The 26,304-nt window shown below is 49.3% G+C and overlaps 3 non-coding genes and 2 pseudogenes across 3 annotated transcripts; all 5 read left to right on the top strand.

The window, feature by feature from the left end:
* The first annotated feature begins 6,826 nt into the window (after nt 1–6,826).
* Nucleotides 6,827–6,981, top strand: LOC131738768 (U2 spliceosomal RNA; annotated as a pseudogene).
* Nucleotides 6,982–7,580: 599 nt separating this feature from the next.
* On the top strand, nt 7,581–7,771 carry LOC131739036 (U2 spliceosomal RNA). Its single transcript, XR_009330204.1, has one exon. It is a non-coding gene; the product is annotated as a U2 spliceosomal RNA (small nuclear RNA).
* A 7,523-nt stretch (nt 7,772–15,294) lies between these two features.
* Nucleotides 15,295–15,485, top strand: LOC131739035 (U2 spliceosomal RNA). The gene has a single exon (XR_009330203.1). It is a non-coding gene; the product is annotated as a U2 spliceosomal RNA (small nuclear RNA).
* A 7,051-nt stretch (nt 15,486–22,536) lies between these two features.
* LOC131738831 (U2 spliceosomal RNA) lies at nt 22,537–22,669 on the top strand (annotated as a pseudogene).
* A 3,371-nt stretch (nt 22,670–26,040) lies between these two features.
* On the top strand, nt 26,041–26,227 carry LOC131738439 (U2 spliceosomal RNA). Its single transcript, XR_009329966.1, has one exon. It is a non-coding gene; the product is annotated as a U2 spliceosomal RNA (small nuclear RNA).
* The last annotated feature ends 77 nt before the right edge of the window (nt 26,228–26,304 follow it).

Genomic DNA, 26,304 nt, shown 5'->3' with positions numbered 1-26,304 from the left:
GTTTCCTGGGAGCATGCAGCTAACCAGACAAGTGTGGTGTAACATGTCCCTATGCCAGGTCCTTCTTAGCCAGCCATATACTCTGGCTTCTCTTCAGTTCGAATAAATCTTTCTAAGACTAAGGCTTAGAGGGTAGTGGCATTGCCCGCTCCCTCCGAGGGTCTGTGAGAGGTTTGTTCGGGTGAGGAGGAACAGAATTTTTTTTATTTTTGACTGGCTTTCTTCAGCTCGGCAACTTTTTGGAAGACTAATGCTCAGTCTGGTTTTGGCTTGCCCAATCCAGGCCGAGGGTCTTTCAAGATTTTGTTGACTGTTGAGAGCAGTTTTTTCTTTTTCAGGCGGTTCCCGTTTTTTTCTTTTTCAGGCGGTTCCGGCTTTTCCAGACGTTCCTGGAGTTAGAGAGAAGGAGGACCTACCATCCAGACGACCTTTGAGGACCCTTTGATGACCTAGACGACCTCATCCCCAGCCCTTGATTGTAATCGAGATCCAGACCGAGAGAGCAGCAGGCGCCCAGCAGAGGGTGCCATCTGGGAGGAGCAGAGGGCGGCCCCGGACCCCGAGGAGGCGTCACAGCCACGATTCTTCCTACGTGGTCTCGGTGCCAAGCAGCGCCCCCTACTCCGCCAGGGAAGGACACCGTTCACCTGGGGAGGGGGTCCCTCTTGCGAGGCGACCATCTCCTCAGGGACTAAAGTAATAGTTCCTTCAACTGCCCAGATTTGCTGCTTACGTTGTCTCTTTTCCGTAGAGAGAGACAACCCGGACGTCCAGAGGCTTCTCCCACCCCAATCGGAGGAGCCAGCTGAAGGATGGCGTTCCGGCCAACCCAGGAAACCAGGAGGCACAATGCGGTGCGCTTCACAAGAAACAAGCAAGATGAAACGGAACCAGGACTGACGAGACTGGAGTTCAGCCGGACCATTCTTCAGAGGGGTATGGGTTTTTCCCCTTCTGACTTGAATTGTTTGGTGAAATTGCCAGGGCTTAAGGAAGTGTTTGAGGTCAGTTTTAGGAACCCCCAAAAGTTACAAGAAATGTGGTCCTTTTGGGGGGAGAATAAATATCTCGCTCCATACAAAGAATTTTGTGTGGATGCACTGACAGACAGAGAAATGAAAGTTGTTACTGTCCAATTTTTCAATGAGGCTGTTAGCGACTATGATATTACAACATGGCTTAACCGCTATGGGAGGGTGTCATCAGAAGGGAGGAAAATTACAGACGAAGATGGGGTTTGGACAGGAGCCAGAAAGTGGCTGGTACGCCTTAATGTTGATCCATCGGGCATTGGAGGCGTCCGCCACATTCCAAACTCCATAGTGTTAGGGCCCAACAGAGGGCTGGTATTCTATAATGGGATGCCAAAACTCTGCAGGAAATGTGGGGAATTAGGACACCTGGCGGCCGCATGTACTGTAGTCAAGTGCAGGAACTGCGGCGCCCCCCACGAGACCAGCCACTGCAGAGAAGAGAGGCAGTGCAATTTGTGTGGAAAGAAGGGGCACCTGTTTAAGGACTGCCCCTCTTCCTATGCCAACATGGCCAGAGCCAGCAAGGCAAATACGAACAAGCCTAGGCCTGAGCAGGAAGAGGGAACAAATAACAAAGATCAGTCCACATCACCACCAACAGTATCCAAAACCCAGACTCCAGCACCACCATCATCACCAGCACCCCCCTCACCCCCCCGCCCCCGAGACATGTCCCGTTTTACGAGGACCCCTTCCCCCAGCCCAGAGAGAGAGTACAATAGCTACTCCACTAGCTCCTCCAGTAGCTCCTCTGATACAGAACACGAGGCAGGGAGGGAGCCCGGACCCAGCAGCGGCCCCCACTGAGTAGGGCCCTCTCAGCGCCAGCACTCCCCCTCGGCTCTCGTTATGACGCCATAAGGATTGAGTCCGTGGGGGAGGAAAGCGAAAGCGACAGTGAAAGTGAGAGTGAAAAGGAGGGGAAGGGAATGAAGAACCAGCAGAGGGTGGGGAAAAGAAAGGGTAGAGACGATGGGGGGAAAAGAAAGAAGATCAAGATCAAAGACAGCAAGTTGCAGGTGGCCCCCATAGATCCAAAACCAGCTAATGTCCACACAAAGTCCCCAGTCTTGCCCTCGCAGGCAGAGACGGAGGCGAGTGGGACGGCTACACTGCCGTCTAGTGGGCAGGTAGCAGCCAGCCAGGGCATCCCCAGCCAGCCTTCCCAGTCGTTGGCACAAACCCTAGCACACCTCGCAGAAGAGGTGTTCACTAATGCACTGAGGGAGAGGTCGGGGTCAACACCTTCCCTGACCAGCAGTACCTCGGTAGCAATGACCCTCTTCAAGCGAAGGGCCTCCCTTCAAAGCATCCTTGACCCCCTCCCTTGTATGGGCAAAACCAGGGGCCCCCTAGAGGTCCTCCTAGATACAGCACTGGAGGACATGGGAATACCCCTGGACGCGGTAAGCCAGAAGTCTGCTAACAGCTCCAATTCAGCAGACGGTAACAGCCAAAGAATGCTGTCTGTCATAACCCCCCCCCCAGGACAAAGCTGACCCACACGTTCCGAGGGGCCCTGAGCAAGTTCCACCAGACTTACCTTGTGGGGAGTTGAATAGCCCAAACAACTCCACGTACTGTGCATATAAAGATGGTGCCTTCTTGGACGAGGCAGCAGTGAGTACCTTCTCAGGGGTGATGGGAGTTGCAAATAAGCCCAAGCCCCCTCGAAGCAAGCGTAGAGCTAAGAGTAGGAAGAGTGTCCCGACCTCCCAATCATAGTCGCTATGGGGTGGACGCAGCGACTCCTTTTCTTGTTAGCTACCCTGATGGCCCTGATATGTGTGTCTGTTAATGTCAGGAGCATCAGGGAGACACAAAAAAGATTTGATGTACTAAACTATCTAGCTAACTTGAAAGCAGATCTCATCTTTCTGCAGGAGTGTGGTATTTCGTCGAGCCCTGATTATAGGGACCTGAAGGAGAGTTGGACCCTGGGGGACTCCTTCTGGTCGGGCTCCAACATAGCCAGAGCCGACGGAGTAGGTATCCTGTTTAAAAACCCTTTTATTACCTCCCGCAGCAGCAGGGAGGTAGAACCTGGTAGAATTCTGAGCGTGGATGTGACATACAACAACACTCCCCTCAGACTGGTCAATGTCTACGCACCCACTAACCAAAACGAAAGAGTTCAATTTTTTCCACAGCTGCGTCCACTCCTGCTGGGGAACGTACCCGTCATCGTGTCAGGTGACTTCAATTGTGCTCTGAGGGACGTAGACCGGAGCAGGCCACGCAACGACCGCTCTAGTAGAGTTTTGTCCTCCGTAATATCTGATTTCTCCCTGTGTGATGCAGGTAAGGACCTGGTGCCTCCCTTTACCTGGGTGAGCTCATCTGGGACCTCCTTCTCCCGTATAGATCTCGTCCTGCATACCAGCTCCCTTACGAAGACGGCAGTAGACACCCAGGCCGTCTTCTTCTCTGACCATAGGCTCCTGCAGGTAACATTGCAGGTCCCTCAGACCTCCCAGATGGGGTCAGGGGTCTGGAAATTAAATACCTCCTTACTCGATGACCCCTCCATAGCTGCAGCCTATAAGAGCAGGCTTGTTGAGTGGACCACTTTGCGTGACCTATTCAACTCCCCTATAGAGTGGTGGGAGATGGTCAAAATCAGAACTAAGGGTTATTTCATAGCAGCAGGCAAGAGGAAAGCAAAAGAAAGGAGAGCCAAATATAAATACCTGAATGCTGCCCTCCAGCGTCTGAGCCTGCTTCAGCTTCGGGGGTTCCCTGTAAGCGACGAGATAGCCCAGACCAAGCTAGATCTTTCAGTGCTTTGTAGGGAGGAACAACGAAAGGTCATGCACAATGCAAAAGTGCAAAAAATGGAGGAAGACGAAAAGTGTACTCGCTTCTTCTTCCAGAAAACGAGGGAGAAGCGGCACTTGATGTCCTCCATGCTCGACAGCAGGGGGAGGATAGTAGAGGATAGTGAGGGAGTGAAAAAAGTGGTAGAGAACTTCTATAGGGACCTGTATAACATCAAAGCTACAGATGACACCCTGATAGAGTGGTTCCTGAGCCAGTTGGAGCCTGACTCAGTGCGGGACGACGAGGAGGAGGAGAAGGACCCAGAACTCACGCTGGAGGAGCTCACCCAGGCGGTTAAGACCATGAACACCGGTAAGACGCCAGGTCCAGATGGCATCCCGGGTGAGTATTACCATCTTTTTTGGGACACGCTAAAAGTCCATTTAGCGGAGGTCTACAGAGCGGTCTACAGGGAGAAGCGGTTGGGCCCTTCTATGCGGGAGAGTGTAATTACTCTCCTTCATAAGAAAGGGGAAGTTAAAGATCTACGGAATTGGCGCCCAATCAGCCTCCTTTGCGTGGATTACAAGATACTAGCCAAAGCTCTGATGCTCCGGCTACAAGTACACCTCCCTTTGGTCATTGGCCCCGACCAGGCTTGTGGCGTCCCAGGGAGGTCCATCACGGATATTTTAATGTTAACAAGGGACATTCTGGCTTATTCTAGAGAACGGAACCATCCCCTCTGCCTGTTCAACCTTGACCAGGAGAAGGCGTTCGATAGGGTAAGCCATGAATATATGTACAAAGTGATGGACCAGATGAAATTCGCTCCTGGACTTAGGGAGTGGGTTAAAACCATATATACAAACATTAGTACCCGAGTCTTGGTGAACAGGCACCTGACTGGTAAAATATCTATCCAGTCAGGGGTCAGACAGGGTTGCCCACTATCCCCACTGCTATATGTCGTGTGCATTGAACCCCTCCTGCAGGCAATTCGTAGGGATACCAATATAACTGGTTTCCAGCTGCCTGGATCCAACGGGGTCCAGGTCAAAACAACAGCATATATGGACGATGTGTCACTCATTTGCACCAACACATCGTCGGTACCTCGGATTAGTAATATCCTTGAGAAGTACTGCACGGCGACCGGGGCAGTGATTAATAAGTCCAAGAGCGAAGTCTACGTGTCTAAAAATTGGCAGGTAGATAGGGAACTGTCGGACATGTACCCTGTCAAAAAGGACAAAATCAAGATTCTGGGCCTCATTTTCGAGAACAATAGCTCGGGGGCCCAGAGCTGGACGGCGGCCATTAACCAGGTCCGTAAAAAGATTGGCGGATGGAGCACAAGATCCTTAACAATGACGGGTAGAGTATTAATAACCAAGTCTATACTGTTCCCCATCCTCTCTTATGTAGGAAAAATCTTTCCCCCAGACAGGACCACCAAAAAAGTGGTGGACCGCATTATCCACCGCTTTATCTGGGGCAGCAAGATGGAGAGGGTAAAGCGAGCCACCCTGAGTAAAGTCGACAAGAAGGGAGGTAAGGGGGTCCCGGACGTTGTGCAGCTCACCCGAGTGCAGGGGCTCACGCAAACTATCAAGAACATCCAGGCCCTGGACAGGAAGGTATGTTACATGAATCGTTTCTATTTTGCCACCTGTCTCAGGGCCTTGGGCCTCTGCACTATTGATAACACCGTGCCGTACTCCTGGGACCCCCCATTGTATTATAGAACCTTAAGGGACACTATATATAAATTGGGCTTAGATAAAGCAAAATTGGCCTCCTGGGAATACAAGGCTGTAACTAAATATCTTGCCGGTTCCCAGGAAATTGAAAAAGTAGCTACTTTCTCCCTCACCCAAAGCCAAAAAATCTGGGAGAATGTGTCTCACAGCTGCCTCAGTAATGTCCAGAAGGATATAGCATGGAACACCGTCCACAGTGCACTCCCCACTCGAGCGTTCATGTTCAGGAGGGGACTAGCCCAAGTAGAAACATGCCCCTATGCAAAGTGCCGCAAGAGAGAAACACCAGCCCATATCTTCTGGGAGTGTGATGTGGCTGGCAGTGTCTGGCTCTCTGTCTCTGTCTTCCTAAACAGGTTTGCTGACACGGCCAAGATGACCGCTGAGACTGTGCTCTATGGGCCTGCGGGAGGAATCACTACCAGCACAGCTAAGTGCGTTTGGCGTGTCATCAATGTTGTCAAGCAGATCCTGTGGGAAGGCCGTAACGTCTGTGTCTATCACAAGCAGGAGCTAGACACTATCACCACGACCAGAAGGGCACAAACTCTTATCAAGGACTTTGTAATTCTGGACATCCGGACCCTCGGGAAGGACAAGGCCTGCGCGGAGTGGAGGATCGCCGGACTTCAGGACGTGAAGATGGAATAAAGGAAAAAACTGGAACCGCTAGCTCCTAGGAGCGGGACTACGGGGCACCGCTAAGCCTTTTATTTATTTTGTCATGCCAGCATTCCGCCCTTTTTAGCTGGCATGACCGTTTTTCAACGGTGCCCTGGTTTTATGTAGTCTTTTTGTTTCAGTTTTATGGACCTTTGATTTAATTTGAATGTTTTATTTGATTTTGTTTTGTTTTGTTTTATGTATCTTTAAGATTTTTAATGTAAACTATTAAAAGTTACATTTTAAGTGTTTTAAAATTTTAGAATTTTAACTCACTGTTTATACACTGTCCCTTTTCCCCTGTCCCTGTTTTAGATCTAGGTTTATGTTCACTTTTTTAGAGAGCACTCCCCGGCCCTCACAAGCACTGGTTTTTTATAGATGGTTCTTTTTTTCCAGTCACTTTTAAAACAGCACAGGTTTTTTTCATGTTGATTTTAATCTGTGTCTGTTTTAACCATGTACAAAGCACAATTGTCTTGGTGTTTTTAAATGTATTTTAAATGCTTTTAAAACAAAATGTATGTCTGTATGCATGAATGTCATCTTTAAAAGAAATGTAAAATGAATGAAAAAACGAATGGGTGTAAATGTAAAAAATGTAAAATCTCAATAAAAGAGTATTAATATCTGATACGTCCCCTATCAGGGGACCATATATTAAATTGATTTTTGGAATCGGGAGATGGAACAGGGGCTTGCTCCGTCCACTCCACGCATCAGCCCGGTATTGCAGTACCTCCGGGAACGGTGCACACCTTTCTCTAACGTTGGTCAAAGTCAGATCTGGATCTCTCCTGTGAGCATTTTGTCTACCCCTGCTGGAGGGAGAGTGCCAGTGTTGATGCAAGTTTTCCCGCCGTTTTACTTCTTTTTTTTTTCTTTCTCTCTTTCTTTCTTTCTCTCTTTCTTTCTCTCTTTCTCTCTTTCTTTCTCTCTTTCTTTCTTGCTGTCTTTCTTTCTTTTATTCACATGTGGTGATGATGTAGACAGCAGCAGGTTGTTTCCTGGGAGCATGCAGCTAACCAGACAAGTGTGGTGGAACATGTCCCTATGCCAGGACCTTCTTAGCAAGCCAGCCAGCCAGCGAGGCACAGTTGTAGTTACCCAAGGCACCTTGCACAGCATAGCAGCTTGGCATGACTATTTGTAAGACGCACTCCGCCAGTTTATGTTTTGTTTTTGGTGTTATGTGTGTGTTTTTGCTTTGTTTTGTTTTCTCCTGCTTAAATTGCACATTTCCCCTCTGGAAGCAGCAGCCCGTTTTTTTGGGGTCTGCTTGTGCTTGAAATTTTGCACCCACCTTTGAATCCCCCTGTGCCGTCCGGGCTGGGGGGCCCCGGGCAAGGGCCAAGTCGCCATCGCTTCTCGGCCTTTTGGCTAAGATCAAGTGTAGTATCTGTTCTTATCAGTTTAATATCTGATACGTCCCCTATCAGGGGACCATATATTAAATTGATTTTTGGAATCGGGAGATGGAACAGGGGCTTGCTCCGTCCACTCCACGCATCGGCCCGGTATTGCAGTACCTCCGGGAACGGTGCACACCTTTCTCTAACGTTGGTCAAAGTCAGATCTGGATCTCTCCTGTGAGCATTTTGTCTACCCCTGCTGGAGGGAGAGTGCCAGTGTTGATGCAAGTTTTCCCGCCGTTTTACTTCTTTTTTTTTTCTTTCTCTCTTTCTTTCTCTTTCTTTCTCTCTTTCTTTCTTGCTGTCTTTCTTTCTTTTATTCACATGTGATGATGATGTAGACAGCAGCAGTTTGTTTCCTGGGAGCATGCAGCTAACCAGACAAGTGTGGTGGAACATGTCCCTATGCCAGGTCCTTCTTAGCCAGCCATATACTCTGGCTTCTCTTCAGTTCGAATAAATCTTTCTAAGACTAAGGCTTAGAGGGTAGTGGCATTGCCCGCTCCCTCCGAGGGTCTGTGAGAGGTTTGTTCGGGTGAGGAGGAACAGAATTTTTTTTATTTTTGACTGGCTTTCTTCAGCTCGGCAACTTTTTGGAAGACTAATGCTCAGTCTGGTTTTGGCTTGCCCAATCCAGGCCGAGGGTCTTTCAAGATTTTGTTGACTGTTGAGAGCAGTTTTTTCTTTTTCAGGCGGTTCCCGTTTTTTTCTTTTTCAGGCGGTTCCGGCTTTTCCAGACGTTCCTGGAGTTAGAGAGAAGGAGGACCTACCATCCAGACGACCTTTGAGGACCCTTTGATGACCTAGACGACCTCATCCCCAGCCCTTGATTGTAGTCGAGATCCAGACCGAGAGAGCAGCAGGAGCCCAGCAGAGGGCACCATCTGGGAGGAGCAGAGGGCGGCCCCGGACCCCGAGGAGGCGTCACAGCCACGATTCTTCCTACGTGGTCTCGGTGCCAAGCAGCGCCCCCTACTCCACCAGGGAAGGACACCGTTCACCTGGGGAGGGGGTCCCTCTTGCGAGGCAACCATCTCCTCAGGGACTAAAGTAATAGTTCCTTCAACTGCCCAGATTTGCTGCTTACGTTGTCTCTTTTCCGTAGAGAGAGACAACCCGGACGTCCAGAGGCTTCTCCCACCCCAATCGGAGGAGCCAGCTGAAGGATGGCGTTCCGGCCAACCCAGGAAACCAGGAGGCACAATGCGGTGCGCTTCACAAGAAACAAGCAAGATGAAACGGAACCAGGACTGACGAGACTGGAGTTCAGCCGGACCATTCTTCAGAGGGGTATGGGTTTTTCCCCTTCTGACTTGAATTGTTTGGTGAAATTGCCAGGGCTTAAGGAAGTGTTTGAGGTCAGTTTTAGGAACCCCCAAAAGTTACAAGAAATGTGGTCCTTTTGGGGGGAGAATAAATATCTCGCTCCATACAAAGAATTTTGTGTGGATGCACTGACAGACAGAGAAATGAAAGTTGTTACTGTCCAATTTTTCAATGAGGCTGTTAGCGACTATGATATTACAACATGGCTTAACCGCTATGGGAGGGTGTCATCAGAAGGGAGGAAAATTACAGATGAAGATGGGGTTTGGACAGGAGCCAGAAAGTGGCTGGTACGCCTTAATGTTGATCCATCGGGCATTGGAGGCGTCCGCCACATTCCAAACTCCATAGTGTTAGGGCCCAACAGAGGGCTGGTATTCTATAATGGGATGCCAAAACTCTGCAGGAAATGTGGGGAATTAGGACACCTGGCGGCCGCGTGTACTGTAGTCAAGTGCAGGAACTGCGGCGCCCCCCACGAGACCAGCCACTGCAGAGAAGAGAGGCAGTGCAATTTGTGTGGAAAGAAGGGGCACCTGTTTAAGGACTGCCCCTCTTCCTATGCCAACATGGCCAGAGCCAGCAAGGCAAACATGAACAAGCCTAGGCCTGAGCAGGAAGAGGGAGCAAGTAACAAAGATCAGTCCACATCACCACCAACAGTATCCAAGACCCAGACTCCAGCACCACCATCATCACCAGCACCCCCTCACCCCCCCGCCCCCGAGACATGTCCCGTTTTACGAGGACCCCTTCCCCCAGCCCAGAGAGAGAGTACAACAGCCACTCCACTAGCTCCTCCAGTAGCTCCTCTGATGCAGAACACGAGTCAGGGAGGGAGCCCGGACCCAGCAGCGGCCCCCCCCTGAGTAGGGCCCTCTCAGTGCCAGCACTCCCCCTCGGCTCTCGTTATGACGCCATAAGGATTGAGTCCGTGGGGGAGGAAAGCAAAAGCGACAGTGAAAGTGAGAGTGAGAAGGAGGGGAAGGGAGTGAAGAACCAGCAGAGGGTGGGGAAAAGAAAGGGTAGAGACGAGGGGGGGAAAAGAAAGAAGATCAGGATCAAAGACAGCAAGTTGCAGGTGGCCCCCATAGATCCAAAACCAGCTAATGTCCACACAAAGTCCCCAGTCTTGCCCTCGCAGGCAGAGACGGAGGCGAGTGGGACGGCTACACTGCCGCCTAGTGGGCAGGTAGCAGCCAGCCAGGGCATCCCCAGCCAGCCTTCCCAGTCGTTGGCACAAACCCTAGCACACCTCGCAGAAGAGGTGTTCACTAATGCACCGAGGGAGAGGTCGGGGTCAACACCTTCCCTGACCAGCAGTACCTCGGTAGCAATGACCCTCTTCAAGCGAAGGGCCTCCCTTCAAAGCATCCTTGACCCCCTCCCTTGTATGGGCAAAACCAGGGGCCCCCTAGAGGTCCTCCTAGATACAGCACTGGAGGACATGGGAATACCCCTGGACGCGGTAAGCCAGAAGTCTGCTAACAGCTCCAATTCAACAGACGGTAACAGCCAAAGAATGCTGTCTGTCATAACCCCCCCCCCAGGACAAAGCTGACCCACACGTTCCGAGGGGCCCTGAGCAAGTTCCACCAGACTTACCTTGTGGGGAGTTGAATAGCCCCAACAACTCCACGTACTGTGCATATAAAGACGGTGCCTTCTTGGACGAGGCAGCAGTGAGTACCTTCTCAGGGGTGATGGGAGTTGCAAATAAGCCCAAGCCCCCTCGAAGCAAGCGTAGAGCTAAGAGTAGGAAGAGTGTCCCGACCTCCCAATCATAGTCGCTATGGGGTGGACGCAGCGACTCCTTTTCTTGTTAGCTACCCTGATGGCCCTGATATGTGTGTCTGTTAATGTCAGGAGCATCAGGGAGACACAAAAAAGATTTGATGTACTAAACTATCTAGCTAACTTGAAAGCAGATCTCATCTTTCTGCAGGAGTGTGGTATTTCGTCGAGCCCTGATTATAGGAACCTGAAGGAGAGTTGGACCCTGGGGGACTCCTTCTGGTCGGGCTCCAACATAGCCAGAGCCGACGGAGTAGGTATCCTGTTTAAAAACCCATTTATTACCTCCCGCAGCAGCAGGGAGGTAGAACCTGGTAGAATTCTGAGCGTGGATGTGACATACAACAACACTCCCCTCAGACTGGTCAATGTCTACGCACCCACTAACCAAAACGAAAGAGTTCAATTTTTTCCACAGCTGCGTCCACTCCTGCTGGGGAACGTACCCGTCATCGTGTCAGGTGACTTCAATTGTGCTCTGAGGGACGTAGACCGGAGCAGGCCACGCAACGACCGCTCTAGTAGAGTTTTGTCCTCCGTAATATCTGATTTCTCCCTGTGTGATGCAGGTAAGGACCTGGTGCCTCCCTTTACCTGGGTGAGCTCATCTGGGACCTCCTTCTCCCGTATAGATCTCGTCCTGCATACCAGCTCCCTTACGAAGACGGCAGTAGACACCCAGGCCGTCTTCTTCTCTGACCATAGGCTCCTGCAGGTAACATTGCAGGTCCCTCAGACCTCCCAGATGGGGTCAGGGGTTTGGAAATTAAACACCTCCTTACTCGATGACCCCTCCATAGCTGCAGCCTATAAGAGCAGGCTTGTTGAGTGGACCACTTTGCGTGACCTATTCAACTCCCCTATAGAGTGGTGGGAGATGGTCAAAATCAGAACTAAGGGTTATTTCATAGCAGCAGGCAAGAGGAAAGCAAAAGAAAGGAGGGCCAAATATAAACACCTGAATGCTGCCCTCCAGCATCTGAGCCTGCTTCAGCTTCGGGGGTTCCCTGTAAGCGACGAGATAGCCCAGACCAAGCTAGATCTTTCAGTGCTTTGTAGGGAGGAACAACGAAAGGTCATGCACAATGCAAAAGTGCAAAAAATGGAGGAAGACGAAAAGTGTACTCGCTTCTTCTTCCAGAAAACGAGGGAGAAGCGGCACTTGATGTCCTCCATGCTCGACAGCAGGGGGAGGATAGTAGAGGATAGTGAGGGAGTGAAAAAAGTGGTAGAGAACTTCTATAGGGACCTATATAACATCAAAGCTACAGATGACACCCTGATAGAGTGGTTCCTGAGCCAGTTGGAGCCTGACTCAGTGCGGGACGACGAGGAGGAGGAGAAGGACCCAGAACTCACGCTGGAGGAGCTCACCCAGGCGGTTAAGACCATGAACACCGGTAAGACGCCAGGTCCAGATGGCATCCCGGGTGAGTATTACCATCTTTTTTGGGACATGCTAAAAGTCCATTTAGCGGAGGTCTACAGAGCGGTCTACAGGGAGAAGCGGTTGGGCCCTTCTATGCGGGAGAGTGTAATTACTCTCCTTCATAAGAAAGGGGAAGTTAAAGATCTACGGAATTGGCGCCCAATCAGCCTCCTTTGCGTGGATTACAAGATACTAGCCAAAGCTCTGATGCTCCGGCTACAAGTACACCTCCCTTTGGTCATTGGCCCCGACCAGGCTTGTGGCGTCCCAGGGAGGTCCATCACGGATATTTTAATGTTAACAAGGGACATTCTGGCTTATTCTAGAGAACGGAACCATCCCCTCTGCCTGTTCAACCTTGACCAGGAGAAGGCGTTCGATAGGGTAAGCCATGAATATATGTACAAAGTGATGGACCAGATGAAATTCGCTCCTGGACTTAGGGAGTGGGTTAAAACCATATATACAAACATTAGTACCCGAGTCTTGGTGAACAGGCACCTGACTGGTAAAATATCTATCCAGTCAGGGGTCAGACAGGGTTGCCCACTATCCCCACTGCTATATGTCGTGTGCATTGAACCCCTCCTGCAGGCAATTCGTAGGGATACCAATATAACTGGTTTCCAGCTGCCTGGATCCAACGGGGTCCAGGTCAAAACAACAGCATATATGGACGATGTGTCACTCATTTGCACCAACACATCGTCGGTACCTCGGATTAGTAATATCCTTGAGAAGTACTGCACGGCGACCGGGGCAGTGATTAATAAGTCCAAGAGCGAAGTCTACGTGTCTAAAAATTGGCAGGTAGATAGGGAACTGTCGGACATGTACCCTGTCAAAAAGGACAAAATCAAGATTCTGGGCCTCATTTTCGAGAACAATAGCTCGGGGGCCCAGAGCTGGACGGCGGCCATTAACCAGGTCCGTAAAAAGATTGGCGGATGGAGCACAAGATCCTTAACAATGACGGGTAGAGTATTAATAACCAAGTCTATACTGTTCCCCATCCTCTCTTATGTAGGAAAAATCTTTCCCCCAGACAGGACCACCAAAAAAGTGGTGGACCGCATTATCCACCGCTTTATCTGGGGCAGCAAGATGGAGAGGGTAAAGCGAGCCACCCTGAGTAAAGCCGACAAGAAGGGAGGTAAGGGGGTCCCGGACGTTGTGCAGCTCACCCGAGTGCAGGGGCTCACGCAAACTATCAAGAACATCCAGGCCCTGGACAGGAAGGTATGTTACATGAATCGTTTCTATTTTGCCACCTGTCTCAGGGCCTTGGGCCTCTGCACTATTGATAACACCGTGCCGTACTCCTGGGACCCCCCATTGTATTATAGAACCTTAAGGGACACTATATATAAATTGGGCTTAGATAAAGCAAAATTGGCCTCCTGGGAATACAAGGCTGTAACTAAATATCTTGCCGCTTCCCAGGAAATTGAAAAAGTAGCTACTTTCTCCCTCACCCAAAGCCAAAAAATCTGGGAGAATGTGTCTCACAGCTGCCTCAGTAATGTCCAGAAGGATATAGCATGGAACACCGTCCACAGTGCATTCCCCACTCGAGCGTTCATGTTCAGGAGGGGACTAGCCCAAGTAGAAACATGCCCCTATGCAATGTGCCGCAAGAGAGAAACACCAGCCCATATCTTCTGGGAGTGTGATGTGGCTGGCAGTGTCTGGCTCTCTGTCTCTGTCTTCCTAAACAGGTTTGCTGACACGGCCAAGATGACCGCTGAGACTGTGCTCTATGGGCCTGCGGGAGGAATCGATACCAGCACAGCTAAGTGCGTTTGGCGTGTCATCAATGTTGTCAAGCAGATCCTGTGGGAAGGCCGTAACGTCTGTGTCTATCACAAGCAGGAGCTAGACACTATCACCACGACCAGAAGGGCACAAACTCTTATCAAGGACTTTGTAATTCTGGACATCCGGACCCTCGGGAAGGACAAGGCCTGCGCGGAGTGGAGGATCGCCGGACTTCAGGACGTGAAGATGGAATAAAGGAAAAAACTGGAACCGCTAGCTCCTAGGAGCGGGACTACGGGGCACCGCTAAGCCTTTTATTTATTTTGTCATGCCAGCATTCCGCCCTTTTTAGCTGGCATGACCGTTTTTTCAACGGTGCCCTGGTTTTATGTAGTCTTTTTGTTTCAGTTTTATGGACTTTTATTTGATTTACGTTGAATGTTTTATTTGATTTTGTTTTGTTTTGTTTTATGTATCTTTAAGATTTTTAATGTAAACTATTAAAAGTTGAATTTTAAGTGTTTTAAAATTTTAGAATTTTAACTCACTGTTCTATACACTGTCCCTTTTCCCCTGTCCCTGTTTTAGATCTAGTTTTATGTTCACTTTTGAACTTTTTTAGAGAGCACTCCCCGGCCCTCACAAACACTGGTTTTTTATAGATGGTTCTTTTTTTCCAGTCACTTTTAAAGCAGCACAGGTTTTTTTCATGTTGATTTTAATCTGTGTATGTTTTAACCATGTACAAAGCACAATTGTCTTGGTGTTTTTAAATGTATTTTAAATGCTTTTAAAACAAAATGTATGTCTGTATGCATGAATGTCATCTTTAAAAGAAATGTAAAATGAATGAAAAAAACGAATGGGTGTAAATGTAAAAAATGTAAAATCTCTTTCTCTCTTTCTTTCTCTCTTTCTCTCTTTCTTTCTCTCTTTCTTTCTTGCTGTCTTTCTTTCTTTTATTCACATGTGGTGATGATGTAGACAGCAGCAGGTTGTTTCCTGGGAGCATGCAGCTAACCAGACAAGTGTGGTGGAACATGTCCCTATGCCAGGACCTTCTTAGCAAGCCAGCCAGCCAGCGAGGCACAGTTGTAGTTACCCAAGGCACCTTGCACAGCATAGCAGCTTGGCATGACTATTTGTAAGACGCACTCCGCCAGTTTATGTTTTGTTTTTGGTGTTATGTGTGTATTTTTGCTTTGTTTTGTTTCCTCCTGCTTAAATTGCACATTTCCCCTCTGGAAGCAGCAGCCCGTTTTTTGGGGGTCTGCTTGTGCTTGGAATTTTGCACCCACCTTTGAATCCCCCTGTGCCGTCCGGGCTGGGGGGCCCCGGGCAAGGGCCAAGTCGCCATCGCTTCTCGGCCTTTTGGCTAAGATCAAGTGTAGTATCTGTTCTTATCAGTTTAATATCTGATACGTCCCCTATCAGGGGACCATATATTAAATTGATTTTTGGAATCGGGAGATGGAACAGGGGCTTGCTCCGTCCACTCCACGCATCGGCCCGGTATTGCAGTACCTCCGGGAACGGTGCACACCTTTCTCTAACGTTGGTCAAAGTCAGATCTGGATCTCTCCTGTGAGCATTTTGTCTACCCCTGCTGGAGGGAGAGTGCCAGTGTTGATGCAAGTTTTCCCGCCGTTTTACTTCTTTTTTTTTCTTTCTCTCTTTCTTTCTTTCTCTTTCTTTCTCTCTTTCTTTCTTGCTGTCTTTCTTTCTTTTATTCACATGTGGTGATGATGTAGACAGCAGCAGTTTGTTTCCTGGGAGCATGCAGCTAACCAGACAAGTGTGGTGGAACATGTCCCTATGCCAGGTCCTTCTTAGCCAGCCATATACTCTGGCTTCTCTTCAGTTCGAATAAATCTTTCTAAGACTAAGGTTTAGAGGGTAGTGGCATTGCCCGCTCCCTCCGAGGGTCTGTGAGAGGTTTGTTCGGGTGAGGAGGAACAGAATTTTTTTTATTTTTGACTGGCTTTCTTCAGCTCGGCAACTTTTTGGAAGACTAATGCTCAGTCTGGTTTTGGCTTGCCCAATCCAGGCCGAGGGTCTTTCAAGATTTTGTTGACTGTTGAGAGCAGTTTTTTCTTTTTCAGGCGGTTCCCGTTTTTTTCTTTTTCAGGCGGTTCCGGCTTTTCCAGACGTTCCTGGAGTTAGAGAGAAGGAGGACCTACCATCCAGACGACCTTTGAGGACCCTTTGATGACCTAGACGACCTCATCCCCAGCCCTTGATTGTAATCGAGATCCAGACCGAGAGAGCAGCAGGCGCCCAGCAGAGGGCGCCATCTGGGAGGAGCAGAGGGCGGCCCCGGACCCCGAGGAGGCGTCACAGCCACGATTCTTCCTACGTGGTCTCGGTGCCAAGCAGCGCCCCCTACTCAGCCAGGGAAGGACACCGTTCACCTGGGGAGGGGGTCCCTCTTGCGAGGCGACCATCTCCTCAGGGACTAAAGTAATAGTTCCTTCAACTGCCCAGATTTGCTGCTTACGTTGTCTCTTTTCCGTAGAGAGAGACAACCCGGATGTCCAGAGGCTTCTCCCACCCCAATCGGAGGAGCCAGCTGAAGGATGGCGTTCCGGCCAACCCAGGAAACCAGGAGGCACAATGCGGTGCGCTTCACAAGAAACAAGCAAGATGAAACGGAACCAGGACTGACGAGACTGGAGTTCAGCCGGACCATTCTTCAGAGGGGTATGGGTTTTTCCCCTTCTGACTTGAATTGTTTGGTGAAATTGCCAGGGCTTAAGGAAGTGTTTGAGGTCAGTTTTAGGAACCCCCAAAAGTTACAAGAAATGTGGTCCTTTTGGGGGGAGAATAAATATCTCGCTCCATACAAAGAATTTTGTGTGGATGCACTGACAGACAGAGAAATGAAAGTTGTTACTGTCCAATTTTTCAATGAGGCTGTTAGCGACTATGATATTACAACATGGCTTAACCGCTATGGGAGGGTGTCATCAGAAGGGAGGAAAATTACAGATGAAGATGGGGTTTGGACAGGAGCCAGAAAGTGGCTGGTACGCCTTAATGTTGATCCATCGGGCATTGGAGGCGTCCGCCACATTCCAAACTCCATAGTGTTAGGGCCCAACAGAGGGCTGGTATTCTATAATGGGATGCCAAAACTCTGCAGGAAATGTGGGGAATTAGGACACCTGACGGCCGCGTGTACTGTAGTCAAGTGCAGGAACTGCGGCGCCCCCCACGAGACCAGCCACTGCAGAGAAGAGAGGCAGTGCAATTTGTGTGGAAAGAAGGGGCACCTGTTTAAGGACTGCCCCTCTTCCTATGCCAACATGGCCAGAGCCAGCAAGGCAAACATGAACAAGCCTAGGCCTGAGCAGGAAGAGGAAGCAAGTAACAAAGATCAGTCCACATCACCACCAACAGTATCCAAGACCCAGACTCCAGCACCACCATCATCACCAGCACCCCCTCACCCCCCCGCCCCCGAGACATGTCCCGTTTTACGAGGACCCCTTCCCCCAGCCCAGAGAGAGAGTACAACAGCCACTCCACTAGCTCCTCCAGTAGCTCATCTGATGCAGAACACGAGTCAGGGAGGGAGCCCGGACCCAGCAGCGGCCCCCCCCTGAGTAGGGCCCTCTCAGCGCCAGCACTCCCCCTCGGCTCTCGTTATGACGCCATAATGATTGAGTCCGTGGGGGAGGAAAGCAAAAGCGACAGTGAAAGAGAGAGTGAGAAGGAGGGGAAGGGAGTGAAGAACCAGCAGAGGGTGGGGAAAAGAAAGGGTAGAGACGAGGGGGGGAAAAGAAAGAAGATCAGGATCAAAGACAGCAAGTTGCAGGTGGCCCCCATAGATCCAAAACCAGCTAATGTCCACACAAAGTCCCCAGTCTTGCCCTCGCAGGCAGAGACGGAGGCGAGTGGGACGGCTACACTGCCGCCTAGTGGGCAGGTAGCAGCCAGCCAGGGCATCCCCAGCCAGCCTTCCCAGTCGTTGGCACAAACCCTAGCACACCTCGCAGAAGAGGTGTTCACTAATGCACCGAGGGAGAGGTCGGGGTCAACACCTTCCCTGACCAGCAGTACCTCGGTAGCAATGACCCTCTTCAAGCGAAGGGCCTCCCTTCAAAGCATCCTTGACCCCCTCCCTTGTATGGGCAAAACCAGGGGCCCCCTAGAGGTCCTCCTAGATACAGCACTGGAGGACATGGGAATACCCCTGGACGCGGTAAGCCAGAAGTCTGCTAACAGCTCCAATTCAACAGATGGTAACAGCCAAAGAATGCTGTCTGTCATAACCCCCCCCAGGACAAAGCTGACCCACACGTTCCGAGGGGCCCTGAGCAAGTTCCACCAGACTTACCTTGTGGGGAGTTGAATAGCCCCAACAACTCCACGTACTGTGCATATAAAGACGGTGCCTTCTTGGACGAGGCAGCAGTGAGTACCTTCTCAGGGGTGATGGGAGTTGCAAATAAGCCCAAGCCCCCTCGAAGCAAGCGTAGAGCTAAGAGTAGGAAGAGTGTCCCGACCTCCCAATCATAGTCGCTATGGGGTGGACGCAGCGACTCCTTTTCTTGTTAGCTACCCTGATGGCCCTGATATGTGTGTCTGTTAATGTCAGGAGCATCAGGGAGACACAAAAAAGATTTGATGTACTAAACTATCTAGCTAACTTGAAAGCAGATCTCATCTTTCTGCAGGAGTGTGGTATTTCGTCGAGCCCTGATTATAGGGACCTGAAGGAGAGTTGGACCCTGGGGGACTCCTTCTGGTCGGGCTCCAACATAGCCAGAGCCGACGGAGTAGGTATCCTGTTTAAAAACCCATTTATTACCTCCCGCAGCAGCAGGGAGGTAGAACCTGGTAGAATTCTGAGCGTGGATGTGACATACAACAACACTCCCCTCAGACTGGTCAATGTCTACGCACCCACTAACCAAAACGAAAGAGTTCAATTTTTTCCACAGCTGCGTCCACTCCTGCTGGGGAACGTACCCGTCATCGTGTCAGGTGACTTCAATTGTGCTCTGAGGGACGTAGACCGGAGCAGGCCACGCAACGACCGCTCTAGTAGAGTTTTGTCCTCCGTAATATCTGATTTCTCCCTGTGTGATGCAGGTAAGGACCTGGTGCCTCCCTTTACCTGGGTGAGCTCATCTGGGACCTCCTTCTCCCGTATAGATCTCGTCCTGCATACCAGCTCCCTTACGAAGACGGCAGTAGACACCCAGGCCGTCTTCTTCTCTGACCATAGGCTCCTGCAGGTAACATTGCAGGTCCCTCAGACCTCCCAGATGGGGTCAGGGGTCTGGAAATTAAACACCTCCTTACTCGATGACCCCTCCATAGCTGCAGCCTATAAGAGCAGGCTTGTTGAGTGGACCACTTTGCGTGACCTATTCAACTCCCCTATAGAGTGGTGGGAGATGGTCAAAATGAGAACTAAGGGTTATTTCATAGCAGCAGGCAAGAGGAAAGCAAAAGAAAGGAGGGCCAAATATAAATACCTGAATGCTGCCCTCCAGCGTCTGAGCCTGCTTCAGCTTCGGGGGTTCCCTGTAAGCGACGAGATAGCCCAGACCAAGCTAGATCTTTCAGTGCTTTGTAGGGAGGAACAACGAAAGGTCATGCACAATGCAAAAGTGCAAAAAATGGAGGAAGACGAAAAGTGTACTCGCTTCTTCTTCCAGAAAACGAGGGAGAAGCGGCACTTGATGTCCTCCATGCTCGACAGCAGGGGGAGGATAGTAGAGGATAGTGAGGGAGTGAAAAAAGTGGTAGAGAACTTCTATAGGGACCTGTATAACATCAAAGCTACAGATGACACCCTGATAGAGTGGTTCCTGAGCCAGTTGGAGCCTGACTCAGTGCGGGACGAGGAGGAGGAGGAGAAGGACCCAGAACTCACGCTGGAGGAGCTCACCCAGGCGGTTAAGACCATGAACACCGGTAAGACGCCAGGTCCAGATGGCATCCCGGGTGAGTATTACCATCTTTTTTGGGACACGCTAAAAGTCCATTTAGCGGAGGTCTACAGAGCGGTCTATAGGGAGAAGCGGTTGGGCCCTTCTATGCGGGAGAGTGTAATTACTCTCCTTCATAAGAAAGGGGAAGTTAAAGATCTACGGAATTGGCGCCCAATCAGCCTCCTTTGCGTGGATTACAAGATACTAGCCAAAGCTCTGATGCTCCGGCTACAAGTACACCTCCCTTTGGTCATTGGCCCTGACCAGGCTTGTGGCGTCCCAGGGAGGTCCATCACGGATATTTTAATGTTAACAAGGGACATTCTGGCTTATTCTAGAGAACGGAACCATCCCCTCTGCCTGTTCAACCTTGACCAGGAGAAGGCGTTCGATAGGGTAAGCCATGAATATATGTACAAAGTGATGGACCAGATGAAATTCGCTCCTGGACTTAGGGAGTGGGTTAAAACCATATATACAAACATTAGTACCCGAGTCTTGGTGAACAGGCACCTGACTGGTAAAATATCTATCCAGTCAGGGGTCAGACAGGGTTGCCCACTATCCCCACTGCTATATGTCGTGTGCATTGAACCCCTCCTGCAGGCAATTCGTAGGGATACCAATATAACTGGTTTCCAGCTGCCTGGATCCAACGGGGTCCAGGTCAAAACAACAGCATATATGGACGATGTGTCACTCATTTGCACCAACACATCGTCGGTACCTCGGATTAGTAATATCCTTGAGAAGTACTGCACGGCGACCGGGGCAGTGATTAATAAGTCCAAGAGCGAAGTCTACGTGTCCAAAAATTGGCAGGTAGATAGGGAACTGTCGGACATGTACCCTGTCAAAAAGGACAAAATCAAGATTCTGGGCCTCATTTTCGAGAACAATAGCTCGGGGGCCCAGAGCTGGACGGCGGCCATTAACCAGGTCCGTAAAAAGATTGGCGGATGGAGCACAAGATCCTTAACAATGACGGGTAGAGTATTAATAACCAAGTCTATACTGTTCCCCATCCTCTCTTATGTAGGAAAAATCTTTCCCCCAGACAGGACCACCAAAAAAGTGGTGGACCGCATTATCCACCGCTTTATCTGGGGCAGCAAGATGGAGAGGGTAAAGCGAGCCACTCTGAGTAAAGCCGACAAGAAGGGAGGTAAGGGGGTCCCGGACGTTGTGCAGCTCACCCGAGTGCAGGGGCTCACGCAAACTATCAAGAACATCCAGGCCCTGGACAGGAAGGTATGTTACATGAATCGTTTCTATTTTGCCACCTGTCTCAGGGCCTTGGGCCTCTGCACTATTGATAACACCGTGCCGTACTCCTGGGACCCCCCATTGTATTATAGAACCTTAAGGGACACTATATATAAATTGGGCTTAGATAAAGCAAAATTGGCCTCCTGGGAATACAAGGCTGTAACTAAATATCTTGCCGGTTCCCAGGAAATTGAAAAAGTAGCTACTTTCTCCCTCACCCAAAGCCAAAAAATCTGGGAGAATGTGTCTCACAGCTGCCTCAGTAATGTCCAGAAGGATATAGCATGGAACACCGTCCACAGTGCACTCCCCACTCGAGCGTTCATGTTCAGGAGGGGACTAGCCCAAGTAGAAACATGCCCCTATGCAAAGTGCCGCAAGAGAGAAACACCAGCCCATATCTTCTGGGAGTGTGATGTGGCTGGCAGTGTCTGGCTCTCTGTCTCTGTCTTCCTAAACAGGTTTGCTGACACGGCCAAGATGACCGCTGAGACTGTGCTCTATGGGCCTGCGGGAGGAATCACTACCAGCACAGCTAAGTGCGTTTGGCGTGTCATCAATGTTGTCAAGCAGATCCTGTGGGAAGGCCGTAACGTCTGTGTCTATCACAAGCAGGAGCTAGACACTATCACCACGACCAGAAGGGCACAAACTCTTATCAAGGACTTTGTAATTCTGGACATCCGGACCCTCGGGAAGGACAAGGCCTGCGCGGAGTGGAGGATCGCCGGACTTCAGGACGTGAAGATGGAATAAAGGAAAAAACTGGAACCGCTAGCTCCTAGGAGCGGGACTACGGGGCACCGCTAAGCCTTTTATTTATTTTGTCATGCCAGCATTCCGCCCTTTTTAGCTGGCATGACCGTTTTTGAACGGTGCCCTGGTTTTATGTAGTCTTTTTGTTTCAGTTTTATGGACTTTTATTTGATTTATGTTGAATGTTATATTTGATTTTGTTTTGTTTTATGTATCTTTAAGATTTTTAATGTAAACTATTAAAAGTTACATTTTAAGTGTTTTAAAATTTTAGAATTTTAACTCACTGTTCCACACACTGTCCCTTTTCCCCTGTCCCTGTTTTAGTAATATAGTTTTATGTTCACTTTTGAACTTTTAGAGAGCACTCCCCGGCCCTCACAAGCACTGGTTTTTTATAGATGGTTCTTTTTTTCCAGTCACTTTTAAAACAGCACAGGTTTTTTTCATGTTGATTTTAATCTGTGTCTGTTTTAACCATGTACAAAGCACAATTGTCTTGGTGTTTTTAAATGTGTTTTAAATGCTTTTAAAACAAAATGTATGTCTGTATGCATGAATGTCATCTTTAAAAGAAATGTAAAATGAATGAAAAAACGAATGGGTGTAAATGTAAAAAAATGTAAAATCTCAATAAAAGAGTATCAGGGGACCATATATTAAATTGATTTTTGGAATAGGGAGATGGAACAGGGGCTTGCTCCGTCCACTCCACGCATCGGCCCGGTATTGCAGTACCTCCGGGAACGGTGCACACCTTTCTCTAACGTTGGTCAAAGTCAGATCTGGATCTCTCCTGTGAGCATTTTGTCTACCCCTGCTGGAGGGAGAGTGCCAGTGTTGATGCAAGTTTTCCCGCCGTTTTACTTCTTTTTTTTTCTTTCTCTCTTTCTTTCTTTCTCTTTCTTTCTCTCTTTCTTTCTTGCTGTCTTTCTTTCTTTTATTCACATGTGGTGATGATGTAGACAGCAGCAGTTTGTTTCCTGGGAGCATGCAGCTAACCAGACAAGTGTGGTGGAACATGTCCCTATGCCAGGTCCTTCTTAGCCAGCCATATACTCTGGCTTCTCTTCAGTTCGAATAAATCTTTCTAAGACTAAGGCTTAGAGGGTAGTGGCATTGCCCGCTCCCTCCGAGGGTCTGTGAGAGGTTTGTTCGGGTGAGGAGGAACAGAATTTTTTTTATTTTTGACTGGCTTTCTTCAGCTCGGCAACTTTTTGGAAGACTAATGCTCAGTCTGGTTTTGGCTTGCCCAATCCAGGCCGAGGGTCTTTCAAGATTTTGTTGACTGTTGAGAGCAGTTTTTTCTTTTTCAGGCGGTTCCCGTTTTTTTCTTTTTCAGGCGGTTCCGGCTTTTCCAGACGTTCCTGGAGTTAGAGAGAAGGAGGACCTACCATCCAGACGACCTTTGAGGACCCTTTGATGACCTAGACGACCTCATCCCCAGCCCTTGATTGTAATCGAGATCCAGACCGAGAGAGCAGCAGGCGCCCAGCAGAGGGCGCCATCTGGGAGGAGCAGAGGGCGGCCCCGGACCCCGAGGAGGCGTCACAGCCACGATTCTTCCTACGTGGTCTCGGTGCCAAGCAGCGCCCCCTACTCCGCCAGGGAAGGACACCGTTCACCTGGGGAGGGGGTCCCTCTTGCGAGGCGACCATCTCCTCAGGGACTAAAGTAATAGTTCCTTCAACTGCCCAGATTTGCTGCTTACGTTGTCTCTTTTCCATAGAGAGAGACAACCCGGACGTCCAGAGGCTTCTCCCACCCCAATCGGAGGAGCCAGCTGAAGGATGGCGTTCCGGCCAACCCAGGAAACCAGGAGGCACAATGCGGTGCGCTTCACAAGAAACAAGCAAGATGAAACGGAACCAGGACTGACGAGACTGGAGTTCAGCCGGACCATTCTTCAGAGGGGTATGGGTTTTTCCCCTTCTGACTTGAATTGTTTGGTGAAATTGCCAGGGCTTAAGGAAGTGTTTGAGGTCAGTTTTAGGAACCCCCAAAAGTTACAAGAAATGTGGTCCTTTTGGGGGGAGAATAAATATCTCGCTCCATACAAAGAATTTTGTGTGGATGCACTGACAGACAGAGAAATGAAAGTTGTTACTGTCCAATTTTTCAATGAGGCTGTTAGCGACTATGATATTACAACATGGCTTAACCGCTATGGGAGGGTGTCATCAGAAGGGAGGAAAATTACAGATGAAGATGGGGTTTGGACAGGAGCCAGAAAGTGGCTGGTACGCCTTAATGTTGATCCATCGGGCATTGGAGGCGTCCGCCACATTCCAAACTCCATAGTGTTAGGGCCCAACAGAGGGCTGGTATTCTATAATGGGATGCCAAAACTCTGCAGGAAATGTGGGGAATTAGGACACCTGACGGCCGCGTGTACTGTAGTCAAGTGCAGGAACTGCGGCGCCCCCCACGAGACCAGCCACTGCAGAGAAGAGAGGCAGTGCAATTTGTGTGGAAAGAAGGGGCACCTGTTTAAGGACTGCCCCTCTTCCTATGCCAACATGGCCAGAGCCAGCAAGGCAAACATGAACAAGCCAAGGCCTGAGCAGGAAGAGGGAGCAAGTAACAAAGATCAGTCCACATCACCACCAACAGTATCCAAGACCCAGACTCGAAGGGAGGTAAGGGGGTCCCGGACGTTGTGCAGCTCACCCGAGTGCAGGGGCTCACGCAAACTATCAAGAACATCCAGGCTCTGGACAGGAAGGTATGTTACATGAATCGTTTCTATTTTGCCACCTGTCTCAGGGCCTTGGGCCTCTGCACTATTGATAACACCGTGCCGTACTCCTGGGACCCCCCATTGTATTATAGAACCTTATGGGACACTATATATAAATTGGGCTCAGATAAAGCAAAATTGGCCTCCTGGGAATACAAGGCTGTAACTAAATATCTTGCCGGTTCCCAGGAAATTGAAAAAGTAGCTACTTTCTCCCTCACCCAAAGCCAAAAAATCTGGGAGAATGTGTCTCACAGCTGCCTCAGTAATGTCCAGAAGGATATAGCATGGAACACCGTCCACAGTGCACTCCCCACTCGAGCGTTCATGTTCAGGAGGGGACTAGCCCAAGTAGAAACATGCCCCTATGCAAAGTGCCGCAAGAGAGAAACACCAGCCCATATCTTCTGGGAGTGTGATGTGGCTGGCAGTGTCTGGCTCTCTGTCTCTGTCTTCCTAAACAGGTTTGCTGACACGGCCAAGATGACCGCTGAGACTGTGCTCTATGGGCCTGCGGGAGGAATCGATACCAGCACAGCTAAGTGCGTTTGGCGTGTCATCAATGTTGTCAAGCAGATCCTGTGGGAAGGCCGTAACGTCTGTGTCTATCACAAGCAGGAGCTAGACACTATCACCACGACCAGAAGGGCACAAACTCTTATCAAGGACTTTGTAATTCTGGACATCCGGACCCTCGGGAAGGACAAGGCCTGCGCGGAGTGGAGGATCGCCGGACTTCAGGACGTGAAGATGGAATAAAGGAAAAAACTGGAACCGCTAGCTCCTAGGAGCGGGACTACGGGGCACCGCTAAGCCTTTTATTTATTTTGTCATGCCAGCATTCCGCCCTTTTTAGCTGGCATGACCGTTTTTTCAACGGTGCCCTGGTTTTATGTAGTCTTTTTGTTTCAGTTTTATGGACTTTTATTTGATTTACGTTGAATGTTTTATTTGATTTTGTTTTGTTTTGTTTTATGTATCTTAAGATTTTTAATGTAAACTATTAAAAGTTACATTTTAAGTGTTTTAAAATTTTAGAATTTTAACTCACTGTTCTATACACTGTCCCTTTTCCCCTGTCCCTGTTTTAGATCTAGTTTTATGTTCACTTTTGAACTTTTTTAGAGAGCACTCCCCGGCCCTCACAAACACTGGTTTTTTATAGATGGTTCTTTTTTTCCAGTCACTTTTAAAGCAGCACAGGTTTTTTTCATGTTGATTTTAATCTGTGTCTGTTTTAACCATGTACAAAGCACAATTGTCTTGGTGTTTTTAAATGTATTTTAAATGCTTTTAAAACAAAATGTATGTCTGTATGCATGAATGTCATCTTTAAAAGAAATGTAAAATGAATGAAAAAAACGAATGGGTGTAAATGTAAAAAATGTAAAATCTCTTTCTCTCTTTCTTTCTCTCTTTCTCGTATCTGTTCTTATCAGTTTAATATCTGATACGTCCCCTATCAGGGGACCATATATTAAATTGATTTTTGGAATCGGGAGATGGAACAGGGGCTTGCTCTGTCCACTCCACGCATCGGCCCGGTATTGCAGTACCTCCGGGAACGGTGCACACCTTTCTCTAACGTTGGTCAAAGTCAGATCTGGATCTCTCCTGTGAGCATTTTGTCTACCCCTGCTGGAGGGAGAGTGCCA

The sequence above is a fragment of the Acipenser ruthenus genome, chromosome 10 (assembly GCF_902713425.1).
Source record: "Acipenser ruthenus chromosome 10, fAciRut3.2 maternal haplotype, whole genome shotgun sequence".
Lineage (NCBI taxonomy): Eukaryota > Metazoa > Chordata > Actinopteri > Acipenseriformes > Acipenseridae > Acipenser > Acipenser ruthenus.
The sequence above is the reverse complement of the archived record's forward strand: the minus strand, read 5'-3'. Positions and strand labels throughout refer to the sequence as shown.